The sequence below is a fragment of the Oenanthe melanoleuca genome, chromosome 10 (genome assembly GCF_029582105.1).
Source record: "Oenanthe melanoleuca isolate GR-GAL-2019-014 chromosome 10, OMel1.0, whole genome shotgun sequence".
Taxonomy (NCBI): Eukaryota; Metazoa; Chordata; class Aves; order Passeriformes; family Muscicapidae; genus Oenanthe; species Oenanthe melanoleuca.
Window position 1 is genome coordinate 1079330 of NC_079344.1, and position 15103 is coordinate 1094432.

The 15103-nt window shown below is 52.0% G+C and overlaps 1 protein-coding gene across 2 annotated transcripts in view; it reads right to left on the minus strand.

Annotated features, from left to right (window-relative positions):
* The window catches only part of CORO2B (coronin 2B), a 30817-nt gene extending 24516 nt beyond the window's left edge, over positions 1–6301 (minus strand). For both annotated transcript variants that reach the window (XM_056500067.1, XM_056500066.1), the window contains exons 1-2: positions 6074–6301; positions 24–111 (exon numbers count right to left, since the gene is read on the minus strand). The gene's annotated coding sequence lies outside the window, so the exon portion shown is untranslated. The remainder of the gene's footprint in view (positions 1–23; positions 112–6073) is intronic.
* Positions 6302–15103: the final 8802 nt, after the last annotated feature.

Sequence of the window (15103 nt, forward strand, 5' to 3'; positions counted from 1 at the left end):
GTTCCCATCCCCGGGATCCTCACCTGCCCTGCTCGGTCCTGGACTGGTCGGGCGCCTCCGGATCCCCCGGGATGGACACGGAGCTCAGGGAATCAGGGCTGCTCCAGGAGCCTGGAAAAGAAGGAAACCCTTTGGATCCCAATTTCCAGCTGGGATGGATCCCGAACCGCGGCGTCGCCAAAATTAGGGAACGGGGATAACGACCCAAAGGGTTTTGGGATTCGCTCCAGCCCCCAGTGGCATTCCAAGGGTTGGGATCCACAGGGATCCGGCATTGCCGATGGAAATCGTGGAATTCTGGAATGGGTTGGGTGGGAATGGACCTTCAATCCCACCCCATTCCATGGGCACTTCCCTCATCCCAGGTTGCTCCAAGCCCCATCCAAGCTTTCCTTGGACATTCCTGGAATGCGGCTTGGCCTTTTTAGGTCATTCCCATTCCCAAATCCAAACGGAATCAACTCCGTGACAATGATCCCTGCTCCTGGCAGTGCCTTATCCCAAAAATCCCCAGCAGCTTCCCAGGATGCACCACAGGGAATTTTGTTGGAGCACTCTCTTCCCAAGATTTTGGTGGATTTTTCCATAATTTTCCATCATTATTTTGCACAATTTGTTGGGATTTGCACAGCAGGAGTTGCTGGGAGAAACCACCGCTTCCAGAGAGGAAAATTCCCGGTTGGAATCCCATCGGGATGGGGCTGAGCTCCATGGAATTCTGTTTCCTTGAGGGGAAAAAAATATTCCAGGCTTTTTCTTAACTTGAGGGAATTTTAGGGAAGCCAGAGAGGGGGAAAAGTTGGAATGAGCAGGACCGAGCCCAGGGCTCATCCATGAGAATTCTGGATCCATAGGGAGGGTGGACACAGCTCCCATTCCAATCCACGAATTCCTTGGATTTCAGATGAGTTTGGAAAAGATGAGGTTGGAAAAGCTTTGGACACAGGGATGTGGCTGCCACCATTCCCAGCATTCCCACATTTCCCATCAAACTGGGAATCTCCCACATCCCACAGATCCCAATCTGGGCTCAGATCCCGATTTATTTATCCCAATTTATTCTGATTTATCATGATTTATATATCCAAATTTATCCCAATTTATTTATCTTGATTTATCCCGATTTTTCTGCTCCAACACCACCTTGGATGTTGGATTTGGACACAGGGTTGTGGCTGACCCCATTCCCAGCATTCCCACATTTCCCATCAAACTGGGAATCTCCCACAGCCAGACCCCAATCTGGGCTCAGATCCCAATTTATTTATCCTGATTTATTTATCCCGATTTATCCCGATTTATTTATCCCGATTTATCCCAATTTATTTATCTTGATTTATCCCGATTTATCCCGAATTTTCTGCTCCAACACCACCTTGGATGTTGGATTTGGACACAGCGTTGTGGCTGACCCCATTCCCAGCATTCCCACATTTCCCCTCAAACAGGGAACCTCCCACATCCCACAGATCCCAATCTGTGCTCAGATCCCGATCTATTTATCCCGATTTATCCCAATTTTTCCGCTCTAACACCACCTTGACTGCTCCAGCCTTTCCCTGGCACGGGCATTCCGCTCCCGGAGCTTTTCCCATCCCCATTCCAGCTGGAGATCCGTGCTGGGAGCCTTTGCCAGCGGGAACAAAGGAGCTCAGGATTTCTGGGAGCGGCCTTGGCACGGCTCCGGGAGCGCCAGAATCCATGGATTTTGGGGGGCACAGGACCAGCTGCCTCCCAAATCCAGAGATTTTATTTTTTTTTTCCCCCCCACTGCCGGATTTTGGGAATGACTCGGGAGACAGGAATCCGGGATTGAGCAGCGGGATGAATGGGACTATTCATGGTTTGATAAAATTCCATGGAAAAAAAGCGGGAAGGGGGGGTGGGAATGGTGTGAGTTACAGATCCTGGAGATCCCGCCAGGCCCCGTTAACGACCCCAATTCATTCCATTGAGTCCCAATTAATTGCACAGAATCCCAATTAATTGCACGGAATCCCAATTAAAGCTCATTAAAAAGCCGAGGGCTGGAGTTGCCTTGGATGAGGGGAATTTTTATTGGAACGGGGATTTTCCTCTCCCAGATTCCAACGGCTCCTTATCCCTGTTCCCAACCACCAGATTGGGGATCCCACCTGGGCTTTTCCCAGTTTTATGGAGAATTTGGGAATGTGGGAAAAAGGGAAAGGGAAAGGGAAAGGGAAAGGGAAAGGGAAAGGGAAAGGGAAAGGGAAAGGGAAAGGGAAAGGGAAAGGGAAAGGGAAAGGGAAAGGGAAAGGGAAAGGGAAAGGGAAAGGGAAAGGGAAAGGGAAAGGGAAAGGAAAGGAAAGGAAAGGAAAGGAAAGGAAAGGAAAGGAAAGGAAAGGAAAGGAAAGGAAAGGAAAGGAAAGGAAAGGAAAAAGAAAAGGAAAAGGAAAATAAGGCAGGAAAGTTCCCACTTCCCACATTCCATGGATTCTCTGTCACTATCCCAGGGTGTCCAGCCTGGCCTTGTACATTCCAGGGGTCCAGGGGCGGCCACAACTTCTCTGGGAATTCCATCCCAGCCAGGAATCCCATCCCAATATCCCACAGGAAGCCACTCCCTGTGTCCTGTCCCTCCATCCCTTATCCCAAATCCCCCTCCAGCTCTCCTGGACCCCTTTGGGATATTTGGAATTCTCAAGGACAGGCTGTTCCACCGAATCCATTTTTAGCAACCTCCCAGGGAAGCCTTCATCCCGCATTCCTGGGAAATCAATCCATGTTCTCCAACTCCCCATTCCCTAACGCAGCCCAGCCATCCCAGCAGGGATCGATCCGGTATCAGCTTTTCCATGGATCAGCAATTGCTCTGCCCTTCCGAGGTGGCAGAGGACACTGAGAATTCCCACTGGGAATATCCCAGCATTCCAACCTCCCAGCCATGGAGAACTTCTGCAGGGCATCGCTTATTTGAGAGGGAATATTTGGAATTTCCTCTCTCTGGAATATGGGTTTGGCTCCATTTCCTTCGGATCCCAGCTCCATGATTTTGCCAATTCAAGCCAGAGGAGCCATGGGATCATCCCAGGACCATCCTCCTTTCAGGGAAAAATTCCAAGCTTTTCAAATCCCTCTTCCCGAAATGACCACGCCCCCACATCCCAGTAATTTCTCAATTTGGGATTTGGGAGCAGCCTCTGGAATGGGTGGGAGCTGGGAACACCTGGTCCAAGGTTAAATCCTCCAGCTCCTCCTTCACTGCAGAATTCCCACCTGGATATTCCCACCTGGATATTCCCAAGGATTCCAATCCCATTTTCATGGCAAAGGAATTCCTTTCCTCCCGTTTCCACTCCCGTCCTGCCTCACATCCCCTCTCCCTCCAATCCTGCTTCCATCAGCTTCCTGCTCCTCCTGCTTCCTGGGAAAGTTATCCAGGCTGAGGGATAAAAATTCCCAAAATTTGGGATGCTTTTCCCTTTCCAAGGCACGGAGACCAAACCGGACTCCACAGCATGGAAGAATTTTCCCAGATTCCTACAGATCTTCTGGAAGCTGGAAAAAAAAAAAAAAACCTGGAGCGGCCATTCCATGGTATCCACGCCATGATTCCAGGGAATTTGGGCAGCTCCCAGAGCGAGGCTCTCCCAGCATTCCCATGGATCCATCCTATTTTTAATTCCCTGGTTCCAAACTCCCCCAGGAGCTGCAGCTCCAGCTGCTCCTTCCTGTGGGAAGGGAGGGGGTGGCTCGGGACAGGGATGGATCCAGGAAATATTCCAGCCCCCTCCAAGCCTTTCCCCACCCCTCCAAATCCCAGGAAAATCTCTTTGTGCTCCCTCTCCTATTCCTCGGGATGGCTCCATGTGCATTTAGGTCCCCGCTCCCGATTTTCAGCTGGATTTTCCCCGCAGGAGGAATTGCTCAGGAATATTTACAAACTTTGGAAAAGCTTATCCAAGGTTCCCAGCTCTGCGTGGGAAGCGGCCCCAGCGTGGGAGGTGCTGCTGCAGGAGAATCCCAAATTCCTGCCCCAGATAACGCCGGCAGCTGGGGCAGGATGTGGATCCAGGAATTCCCTGGGGCTCCCCCCCTTTTCCTGCCTTTCTGTGGGAACAATTCCCATCCCCAAATCCCACCGTTTCCTGCAGCTTTGGAGCTTTTCCTGACTCTGGAGAGGCACAAACATCCCGGAAAATCCTCTCGCAGCTCCTTGTCCCACTTCCCTTTTCCCTCTCCACATCCAGGGACTGACATTCCCCAGATCCGTGGCCCAGTTTTGCCTGGAAAAGCCCTGGAATCGATGCTGTGCCAGGTCAGGAAGCTGCTCCTGGAATTTCTTTGGATTTCATTAATCCACGATCCAGGAGACAAAATCCACAGGGAGAGCTTGGATGGAACACAGGGAATTTTGGGACAGAAGACAGGGAACTTTTCCATTTGCTCATCCACTCCCTGAAAATCAACAGAAAATTCCCCATCCTGCTGCAGGTGCTTTCCCTGGGGCCTTTTTCCCAAATAAATCTGTTCCCACTCCAAAAAAAAAAAAGAAAAAAAAAAAAAAAAGTGGGAATGAGCACTCCAAATTCCCAGCCTGGCTTCCAACTGCAGCCCTGGATATCTGGGAATTCAGGGTTCTTTGATCCCAATTGTAGATTTATATCCCAAATTCTGGCCTGCTCATCTATCCCTCTCTGGAATTGCTGGGAACACGCTTTTCCAGGGATTTTGGCATGGACTGGGAATTGCACCTGGGAATATCCAACCCCACAGGCAGCTGGTGACATCCCACAAGTTTTTTCTTAAGGAAAAAGATGGGAAAGAGGGATCCTCCCTGTTTTCACTGGTTATTTGGACATTCCAAATATTCCAGCCTGTCCCAATCCATGTGGCTTTTATGGGATCAGCAATCCCATTCCCAGAGCCCACTGAGGTCATTCTAGACCCTTCCCATTCCACGATTCTTCCCAGTAATTCCCTGGAATGTCCGGTGACCTCCCAGAGTCACGGCTGTGCCACACCCTCGGGCTGGGATGGGCTTGGAGCTCCCTGCTCCCAAATCCCATGGATCCCTCAGTCTGGAATTAGCTCAGAGAGCTCCCTGATCCCAAATCCCATGGAGTTTCCAGTCTGGAATTAGCTCAGAGAGCTCCCTGATCCCAAATCCCAGAGATCCCCCAGTCTGGAATTGGCTCAGGGAGCTCCCCAATCCCAAATCCCAGCGATCCCCTGGAATTGGCCCATTTACTCCAAATCCATCAGGACCCAGGGGTTTGGGATCATTCCAGGGATCCTGGGATGGGAAAAGCCGGGACCGACCCTCAGGAAGCAAACCCCTCCCTGCCCGCAGGAATCCGGGAGCTGCTCCGGGATGGATTTGGGGCCTCCCCTGCTCCCTCCCACCCCATTAATCCCAGCGCCATTCCCGAGGTTTTCCACGCCCTTCCAGCCACCTGTAGAAGTCCGGGAAATCGGGAAGAGGCTCTGGGAGGGGTCCCGGGGAATGCGCGACCCCCGAGGGGGCTGGACCTGAGTTTTGGGGGATGCGCGGTTTTTGGGATGCGCAGTTTGGGTTGGGATGCTCGGCCTGGGGGATGCTCGGTTTGGGAAACTTGCGGTTCGGGGAACGCTCGGTTTTTTGGGATGAGCGGTTCGGGGCGGGTTCTCGGTTCGGGTGACGCTCGGTTTGAGGGGGTTGCTAGGTTTGGGGGGCGATGTTCGGTTCGGGGAATCCGCGGTTTGGGGCGGATTCTCGGTTTGGGGGTCGACGCTCGGTTTTTCGGGATGCGCAGTTCGGGGAGGATGCGCAGTTCGGGGCGGATGCTCGTTTTTCGGGACGCCCGTTTTTTCGGGAGACGCTCCGTTCGGGAACCCCGCGCTGCTCAGAGCGCTGCCCCGCTCCCCCGGCGGTGCTCCCCTTCCCCACCGCCCCCTCCAAGGGTTAAAACTGCAGCAGAGCTGCGGGGCCGGAGCCGCCGCGGCCGCGGGAGGGGCTCGGCCGCGATCGAATCCCGGGAATCGGGGGGAGGAAAAGCGGGAGGCTCGGCCGGGAGGGGCACGGCCGGGCCGAGCGGCACCTGCGGGCGGCGGAGCGCGGCTCCTTCCTTACCTCGGGACACTCATGCGGCTGGCGGCCGGCGAGGAGCAGCGGAGCGGACGGGGAAGGAGGAGAAGGAGACGGAGAGGAGGAGGAGGAGGAGGAGGAGGAGGAGGAGGAGGAGGAGGGTGGGGTGTGCCCGCCGCCCGCGCCCAGCGCTGCCCGCAGCTCGGCCGGGGCTCGGCGCTCCGCGGCCGCGATGCGATGTGATGTCAGCCCCGCACCGCCCCCGGGGGGAGCGGCCCGGCCCGCGGGGGGGCAGCGCCGGGTTAACCCTTGGGGAGCCCGGTTCGGATCCGGTTCAGCTTTAACCCTTGGAGTGCCCGGTTCGGCTCCGGTTCAGCTTTAACCCACTGGGAGCCGCTGTTCGGTTTCAACCCTTTGAGAGCCGCGGTTCGGTTTCCGTTCAGTTTTAACCCTTTGGGAGCTGTCACGACATGCCCTGGGCTCCCTCCCATCCTGACAGCGCCAGGAAATCCTGGAATGCTGCGCTGGGAAGGAGCTTAAAACCCATCCCATGGATCCCATCCCATCCCATCCCATGGATCCCATCCCATCCCATCCCATCGGATCCCATCCCATGGATCCCATCCCATCCCAGGCTTCACTTCCAGCAATCCAGGAGGATGAAAACTCCATAGAAATCCAATAATCCGTGGATATTTCAATATTCTGGGATATCCCAGGCTGCTGCAGCTTCCAGAAGGATCCATCCACATGGGAAAGGAGATTTTTTTCCCCCCCATTTTTATTCTGGGCAGTGACACCAGCAGGGCTGGCTGCTCTGTTTTCCAGGCCCAGCTGGAAGTGACACTCAGAATAATTTAAATTTAGGACATCAATGTCCCCTGGTGTTCCCAAATAACTTCAAAAATCCAGGATAAAATTCTGGAGAATTTTATCCCAGTTCCTGATCTCTTCACTAAGGAAATCCCACTCCCCGTGGCATGGTTTCCAAATTAATTTGGGGGAATTTGGGGAATTCTAATTAAATAATTAAATTGAGGAACGTCCCTCCTACCCATGGCCTGTGTCACCTTGCATGCCCCAAATCCCAAATACTGGGAATTTTCTGCCAATATTTCAAAATCTCTGGGAATCACAGATGAATATTGGGGATGAATACTTAGGGAAGAAATAACATTTTTAATCTCCTTGTATCCAAGGAATGAAACCAGGCTACAGCCCAGGCCTGGAATTCTCCAGGATTAATTTTTTGTTACTATTATTATTATTATTATTATTATTATTATTATTATTATTATTATTATTATTATTATTATTATTATCATCATCATCATTATAATTATTAATATTGTTATTACTATGGGGTTTAATATTAATATTAATAATATTAATATAATAATTTATTTACAATTGTAAAAATAAAAATAATTTATTTTTTATTTATTTTTCCCTCCAATTAATTTTATTTATTTCAAACAACTCCAAGCCAATTCCAAAGGCACTCCCAGCCCTCCTGGAAGAAAAACACAGCCCAAAATCCACGGATTTCCCTTTTATAAGGAGATTACTCCACCAAGAACCTGATGGAAGATGAGTTTTATTCCCGGGCCAAGTTTCCCTGTAAAAACCCGAAAGATCTGATGCCAAGGGGAGGAAAAAAAATCCCAGATATTCCTTGGAAATCAACGATTTTTAAGGATAAACCACGTGAGCTGGGCTGGAAAGTGTGGGAAAGGTTAATGCAATTAACGGGGAATTAATGACATCAGCCGCCTCTAAATCCCGACCCACCCAGCCGTGACCTTTTCCCAAAAAATCTCCATTTTCCCGGGAGCTGGGCTGGATCCGAAGGATCCCAGAGGGTGCTTGGAATGCAGCAGAGCTCAGGACAGGGAATATCCAGGAGGAGAATCCCGGATTTTTCCAAAGCTTTGGAGCAGCTCCGTGTCCCGGCTGCAGCACCTGGAGCCAGTGGAATTAATTATCCCAATGAATCCTTGGAAAAACTTGGGAAAACTTGGGAAAAAACCTGAACTGGGATAGCTGGGAAAGGTAGGATGGGAAAGGAAGGTGTCTGGAGCTGGGAGGATCCCGGGAATCTGGATGGATCCCGATTTTCCATGGTGGGGGAAATCCCAGCGTCTCCCAAATCCCAAATGCAGCTGGGGAGGAGCCCCAGAAATTTGGGAAAGGGGTTGGGAGTTGGGAAAGCTGGGGAAGCCCAGAGCTGGGAATGCTGGAGAATTTGGGAATTAATTTGGGAATTAATTTGGGAATTCGGGGATAAATTTGGGAATTAATTTGGGAATTTGCAGCACTGCTGGTCCTGCCAAGGATGGGATAATTCCCTTCCTGGAGGGAATTCCTCTGGAATGAGCAGGAAAGCAGCTCGGGCTCCACCAGGACTGCTCAGCAATCCCAAATCCTGGATTTGGGAATACCAGGGAGGATTTTATTCCGTTTGGGATCCAAACGGAGCAAGTGCCACATCCCAGGGATTTTGTGCCTCATGTTCGGCTTGGAATGTTCGGTGGGATCCCACCCGAGCTCCCACCTGGATTTGTTTTCCTGGAGAACATCCCTGATCCTGTTGCAGATCCCGGGAAAGGGAGATGCTCAGCGCCTGGAAAGAATTCCAAGGGTTCCAATCTCCTGCGGGCACGGGGCAGGATCTGGGCTTTTCCATCGGCATTCCTGAATTCCCAGCGGAACCAGAAATCCCTGAATTCCCAGGAGCATCCCTGAATTTCCAGCAGCATCCCTGAATTCCCACAGGTACCAGAGATTCCAGCTTTTCCATCAGGATCCCTGAATTCCCAGCGGGACTGGATCCTGGCTCCCCATTCCCGGAGTTGTGGAGCAGAATCCCGGCTGGAATTCCCGACCCACAGCGTGTCCCGGGAATGGGGAGAGCGGATCCCGCTGGATTCTCCTCGTGGAGCGGAGAATTCCTGGATCCGGGAGCGCCTCGGGCTCCCTCTCCTGGCGCTGCCGGGCGGGAATCGCCTCGGAAATCCTGGGAATGGGAATCTCACCGCGAGTACAGCGGGATAACACCCCCTGGGATGGGCGGAATTCCACAGAAACTCAGGATCAGGGATCAGAGCCGGGACAAGGAATGAAACCATTCCCAAAATTTCGTGTTTTCCCCCCTTGCAGGATATGGAGCTCACCATGGAGAATTTTCCATTTTTCCTCATCCCTCCCCTGAGGTTATCCTGGAATTTTGTTGCCTGGTGCTGCCAGGCTGGATGTGAACAATTCCAAAAAATCCTCGGGAAAATTCCCACCTGGCTGGGAATGCAGGAAGAGCAGGGTGGGATTGGTGATCCCAGACTTTCCACTGGGATTGGTGATCCCAGACTTTCCATGGGATTTGGGATCCCAGACTTTCCATGGGATTTGGGATCCCAATCTTTCCATGGGATTGGAGATCCCAGTTGTTCCATGGGATTGGTGATCCCAGTCTTTGCATGGGGTTGGTGATCCCAATCTTTCCATAGGATTGGTGATCCCAGACTTTCCATAGGATTGGGGATCCCAGACTTTCCATAGGATTGGGGATCCCAGACTTTCCATGGGATTGGTGATCCCACTCTTTCCATAGGATTTGTGATTCCAACCTTTCCACTGGACATGGTGATCCCAGTCTTTCCATGGGATTGGTGATCCCAGTCTTTCCATGGAATTGGTGATCCCATCCTTTCACGGAGATCCCATTGCCCCCACAAGTGGGACAATTCCAGCTTTCCCACGCCTTCCTCAGCACCACCATTCCCTCTGAAATTAGGGACGGGCGATCCTCCTTTTCCAAAACCTGATCCTTAGGGAAAAACCGCCGGAGCTGCTGCCACGACCTTTCCAGGGATCCCAGTTCCGGGACATTCCGGAGCCGCGTGGCCGAATCCCAGCTCTGCCCACAATTACAGAGCAGCGGGAATGCCATGGACACAGCCATGGACACAGCCATGGACACAGCCATGGATACAGCCATGGACACAGCCATGGACACAGCCATGGACACAGCCATGGATACAGCCATGGATACAGCCATGGATACAGCCACGGATACAGCCACGGATACAGCCATGGATACAGCCATGGATACAGCCACGGATACAGCCACGGATACAGCCACGGATACAGCCATGGATACAGCCATGGATACAGCCACGGATACAGCCATGGATACAGCCATGGATACAGCCATGGATACAGCCATGGACACAGCCATGGATACAGCCAACCATGGATACAGCCATGGATACAGCCATGGACACAGCCATGGACACAGCCATGGATACAGCCATGGACACAGCCATGGATACAGCCATGGACACAGCCATGGATACAGCCAACCATGGATACAGCCATGGATACAGCCATGGACACAGCCATGGACACAGCCAACCATGGATACAGCCATGGATACAGCCATGGACACAGCCATGGACACAGCCAACCATGGATACAGCCATGGACACAACCATGGACACAGCCATGGACACAGCCATGGACACAGCCATGGACACAGCCATGGACACAGCCATGGATACAGCCATGGACACAGCCATGGACACAGCCAACCATGGATACAGCCATGGACACAGCCATGGACACAGCCATGGACACAGCCATGGACACAGCCAACCATGGACACAGCCATGGACACAACCATGGACACAGCCATGGACACAGCCATGGACACAGCCATGGACACAGCCATGGATACAGCCATGGACACAGCCAACCATGGACACAGCCATGGATACAACCATGGACACAGCCATGGACACAGCCATGGACACAGCCAACCATGGATACAGCCAACCATGGACACAGCCATGGACACAGCCATGGACACAGCCATGGACACAGCCATGGACACAGCCATGGATACAGCCATGGATAAAGCCATGGATACAGCCATGGATACAGCCATGGACACAGCCATGGACACAGCCATGGACACAGCCATGGACACAGCCATGGATACAGCCATGGACACAGCCATGGATACAGCCAACCATGGATACAGCCATGGACACAGCCATGGATACAGCCACGGATACAGCCATGGACACAGCCATGGACACAGCCATGGATACAGCCATGGATACAGCCATGGATACAGCCAACCATGGATACAGCCATGGACACAGCCATGGACACAGCCATGGACACAGCCATGGATACAGCCATGGATACAGCCAACCATGGATACAGCCATGGATACAGCCATGGATACAGCCATGGACACAGCCATGGACACAGCCATGGACACAGCCATGGATACAACCATGGACACAGCCATGGATACAACCATGGATACAACCATGGATACAGCCATGGATACAACCATGGATACAGCCATGGATACAGCCAACCATGGACACAGCCATGGATACAGCCATGGATACAACCATGGATACAGCCATGGATACAACCATGGATACAACCATGGATACAGCCATGGATACAACCATGGATACAGCCATGGACACAGCCATGGACACAGCCATGGATACAGCCATGGACACAGCCATGGACACAACCATGGACACAGCCATGGACACAGCCATGGACACAGCCATGGACACAGCCATGGATACAGCCATGGACACAGCCATGGATACAGCCATGGATACAGCCAACCATGGACACAGCCATGGACACGACACCCGCGGAGTCCTGGAATAACCACTTGGATTCCTGAGCGGATAATTTATGGAGAAATCCAGGGCTGGGCGTCGATCCCTTTGGATGAAAGTTCCTCTGGAATAACAAAACCTGGCGCTGGGAGCTGGGACAACCCAGATCCCGGGATTTGAAAGGGAGCTGGTTCCATTTGTCCCGCCGGGAGCGGGAACAAACAGCTCCGTCTGCCGCCGGCAGCTGGTTCCCATTATCCCTGGAAAAGATCCCGGTTTTCGCAGGGAGCTGGGAGGGGAATTTGGAGCCGCTTTTACTCGTTCCAAGTATGGAGTGAAAATTCCGAGGGGTGAAAGGATCCGAGACGAGGCAGCTCCTCCCGGTGGGAGCCGAAATTCCCAATTCCAAGCAGTGCCCTCGGCTTCCAACCCTCTGGAGACCACCAGGATTGGGAATTCCTGGGAAGTGTGGATTTGGGGCAGAAGGTCTTCCCAATGGGAAAACAATTCCAAAGGAAAAGGAGAGGGAAATGGAAATTGAAATTCCCAGTTCCACGTGGTTCTCTCAGCTTCCAGTCCTCAGGAAAGCACCAGGATTGGGAATTCCTGGGGATGGAAGCTGTGGGGGAAGTGTGGATTCCAGAGGATGGGAAAAGCTTGGGAGAGGATGACGGAAAGGGAGCAAGGCAAGAGATCCAGGGAAGAGACTTTGGAGGAAAAAAAGAGGAATTTTGGGAATTTGAGTGGTCAAGAACAGGATTGAGGCTTGGGATAGTGGGAATTGTTGCTGCCCATGGAATGGGATTTAAGGGTTTAAGGACCCTTCCCACCCAAACCATTCCAAGATTCCATAATTTTTCTGTATCTACTTTTAGTTCCTATCCCAGCTTCCTCATTTTCCGCCCACCCAGATTTATTTGGAACGGGAAAAGCAGCGGGATGGAGGAAGAGGAAGCTGTGGGATCCCAGGAAACCCCGGCAGGAGAGGATTAAATGAGGAATAAACGAGAAAATCCAAGGAGATTAAAAAAATTCCATGGAATCCAGGTGGACTGGGGTGGGAATCTCCTTGTGCGGGGGGCTCTGCTCCGTCCCCATTCCCAAATCCAACATTTTCCCAACATCCTCCATGGACTGAGAATTGTGGTGACCCCCTGGAATTACCCAGCAGAATTCCTCTCTTTTTCCAGTGGCAATGGATAAATCTCAAGGAATAAGGGGAGGGGAAAGTGGGAAAAATTTTTGGGATAAACCCTGTGCCAACATCCAGGTTTATGGGGGATATTCCCAATATTCCAGCCTTTGGATCCCACGGACTCCCTGAGCTGTGGGAGCTTCCAGGAAATTCCCAGAGTTTTCATATCCCACAATTGATTTCCTATGGAGAGCAGTGTCTGCCGGAATGGGAATAAGGACAGTTCAGGAATATCCAACCTGAACCTCTGGAATTCCACCGGGAGCTCCTTTCCCATCCCTCCTCATCCTGGGGCTGCCCATGGATATGGAACTCCGTGAAAAACGGAATTTACGGGGAAAAGCTGGATTTGGAAACTGTGGGATCTGGTGGCAGCTCGGAAAACAGCCGGAGCTGAGCATGGAAAAGGGCTCCTGGCAGGAATCCCGGGCTGTGGGAAGCCAGCCCAGGGAATTTAAGGAGCGTTTTCCATGCCTGGGTCTGATGTTTGATGGATGAGTTTGGCTCCAGCAGGAATTTTAAAGGTAAACCCGACACCTTTGGCTCAGCTCCTCGTTTTCCCCTCGCTCCAGGAGCATTCCCAAATTTCTCTGGGATGACAGGGAAGGGACCAGGTCCCTTCGGTGCCTCCCAAGGGGTCCCACAATTCCCAGGAATGGGAGCAGGTTTGGAAAGGGTCCCCAAAGCTCCTCATTCCCAACAGAATTCCCAGAATTTGCACCCCTCATCTGCCAGTCCCACCCAGTTTTCCAGGAGGCATCCCAGAATTCTGGGGGCTGATCCCAGAGATCACCACAGCATTTTGGGGGCTGATCCCAGGATCCATCCCAGAATTTTGGGGAAAGATCCCAGGATCCATCCCAGAATCTGGGAGGCTGATCCCTGGATTCACCCCAGGATTTTGGGGAGCAAATCCCAAGATCCATCCCAACATTTTAGGGGAGCTGCATCCAGAATCTTTCCCAGAATTTTGGGGAGCAGACCCAGGATCCATCCCAGCATTTTGGGGGCTGATCCCAGAATCTATCCCAGAATTTTTGGAGGTCTGAAACCAGGATCCATCCCCCAATTTTTGGGGAGTTGATCCCAGGATCCATCCCAGAATCTGGGAGGCTGATCCCTGGATTCACCCCAGGATTTTGGGGAGCAAATCCCAAGATCCATCCCAATATTTTAGGGGAGCTGCATCCAAAATCTTTCCCAGAATTTTGGGGAGCAGATCCCAGGATCCATTCCAGAATTTTTGGAGGGATAATCCCAGGATCCATCCCAGTATTTGAGGGGCTCTGATCCCTGTTTTCCTGTGTGGAAATTCCGGCTGGAATTCTGCTTCCCTCTTTTCCTGGCTCTGGGAAGAGCTGACACTGTGGGAGAGGCTGGAATTCTGCTTCCAAATTTTTTTTTTTCTGGACCAATTCTCCGGAGCTCTGAGCTCAGCAGAGCTGCTGGATCGGGAATGAGGGATCCACGTGCTCCAGCTTGGAGCTGCTCCGGGGTATCCAGGGGGACAAATCCCGATCCCAAATCCAGGTCTGGAGTTGGGCTGTGGTGTTCCTGAACATCCATCTTTCCCTGGAATGTGGGAAAAGCCTCCTGAGCAGGATAAAATCCCTGCGTGCCTCCCCCTCCGCAGCTCCTCCCGCGCTGAAATCTGGGAATTTGGGAATTTGTTGTCATTCCTGGTCTGTGTTTACATTCCTGGTTTCCAGCCTGGCTCTTCCCAAACTCCCGAGGCAGCTGCATCCAAGGTCAGATGCCTCCCAAAAGTCGGGATCAAGGAGCTGCTGCAGGAACAGCTGGAGCCTGGAAAAACTGAAAAATCTGGAAAACCTCCTGGGATAATCCCAAAAAATAGGGAAGGAAAGTCAGGAATGCAGTGAGATAAAAGCACAGAATCCCGTGGGATTGGAGGAGCTGGGATTTGGATCCAGGGATTCCCTCCCATGGGGAGGGATTGGAATGGGATGAGCTCCCTTTCCATGATTCCATGAGGAATTCCTGTTATCCAGAGGTTTTTCCAGGCAAACAAAAGCTTTTGCTGGATGCAGGGGTCAGCTGGGAGGACACGGCCGGAGCAGTCTCCTCCTTCTCCAGGGTTTTTGAGGAGTCATCCAAGGATTTTAATCTGGGAAAAACACGGGATCTTCCCGTTGGGAATGGTTGATGTAATTCCCAGATTCTCATCCAGCTGAACTCATTCCCTGAGATGAAACATTCCCTGTTTTCTCC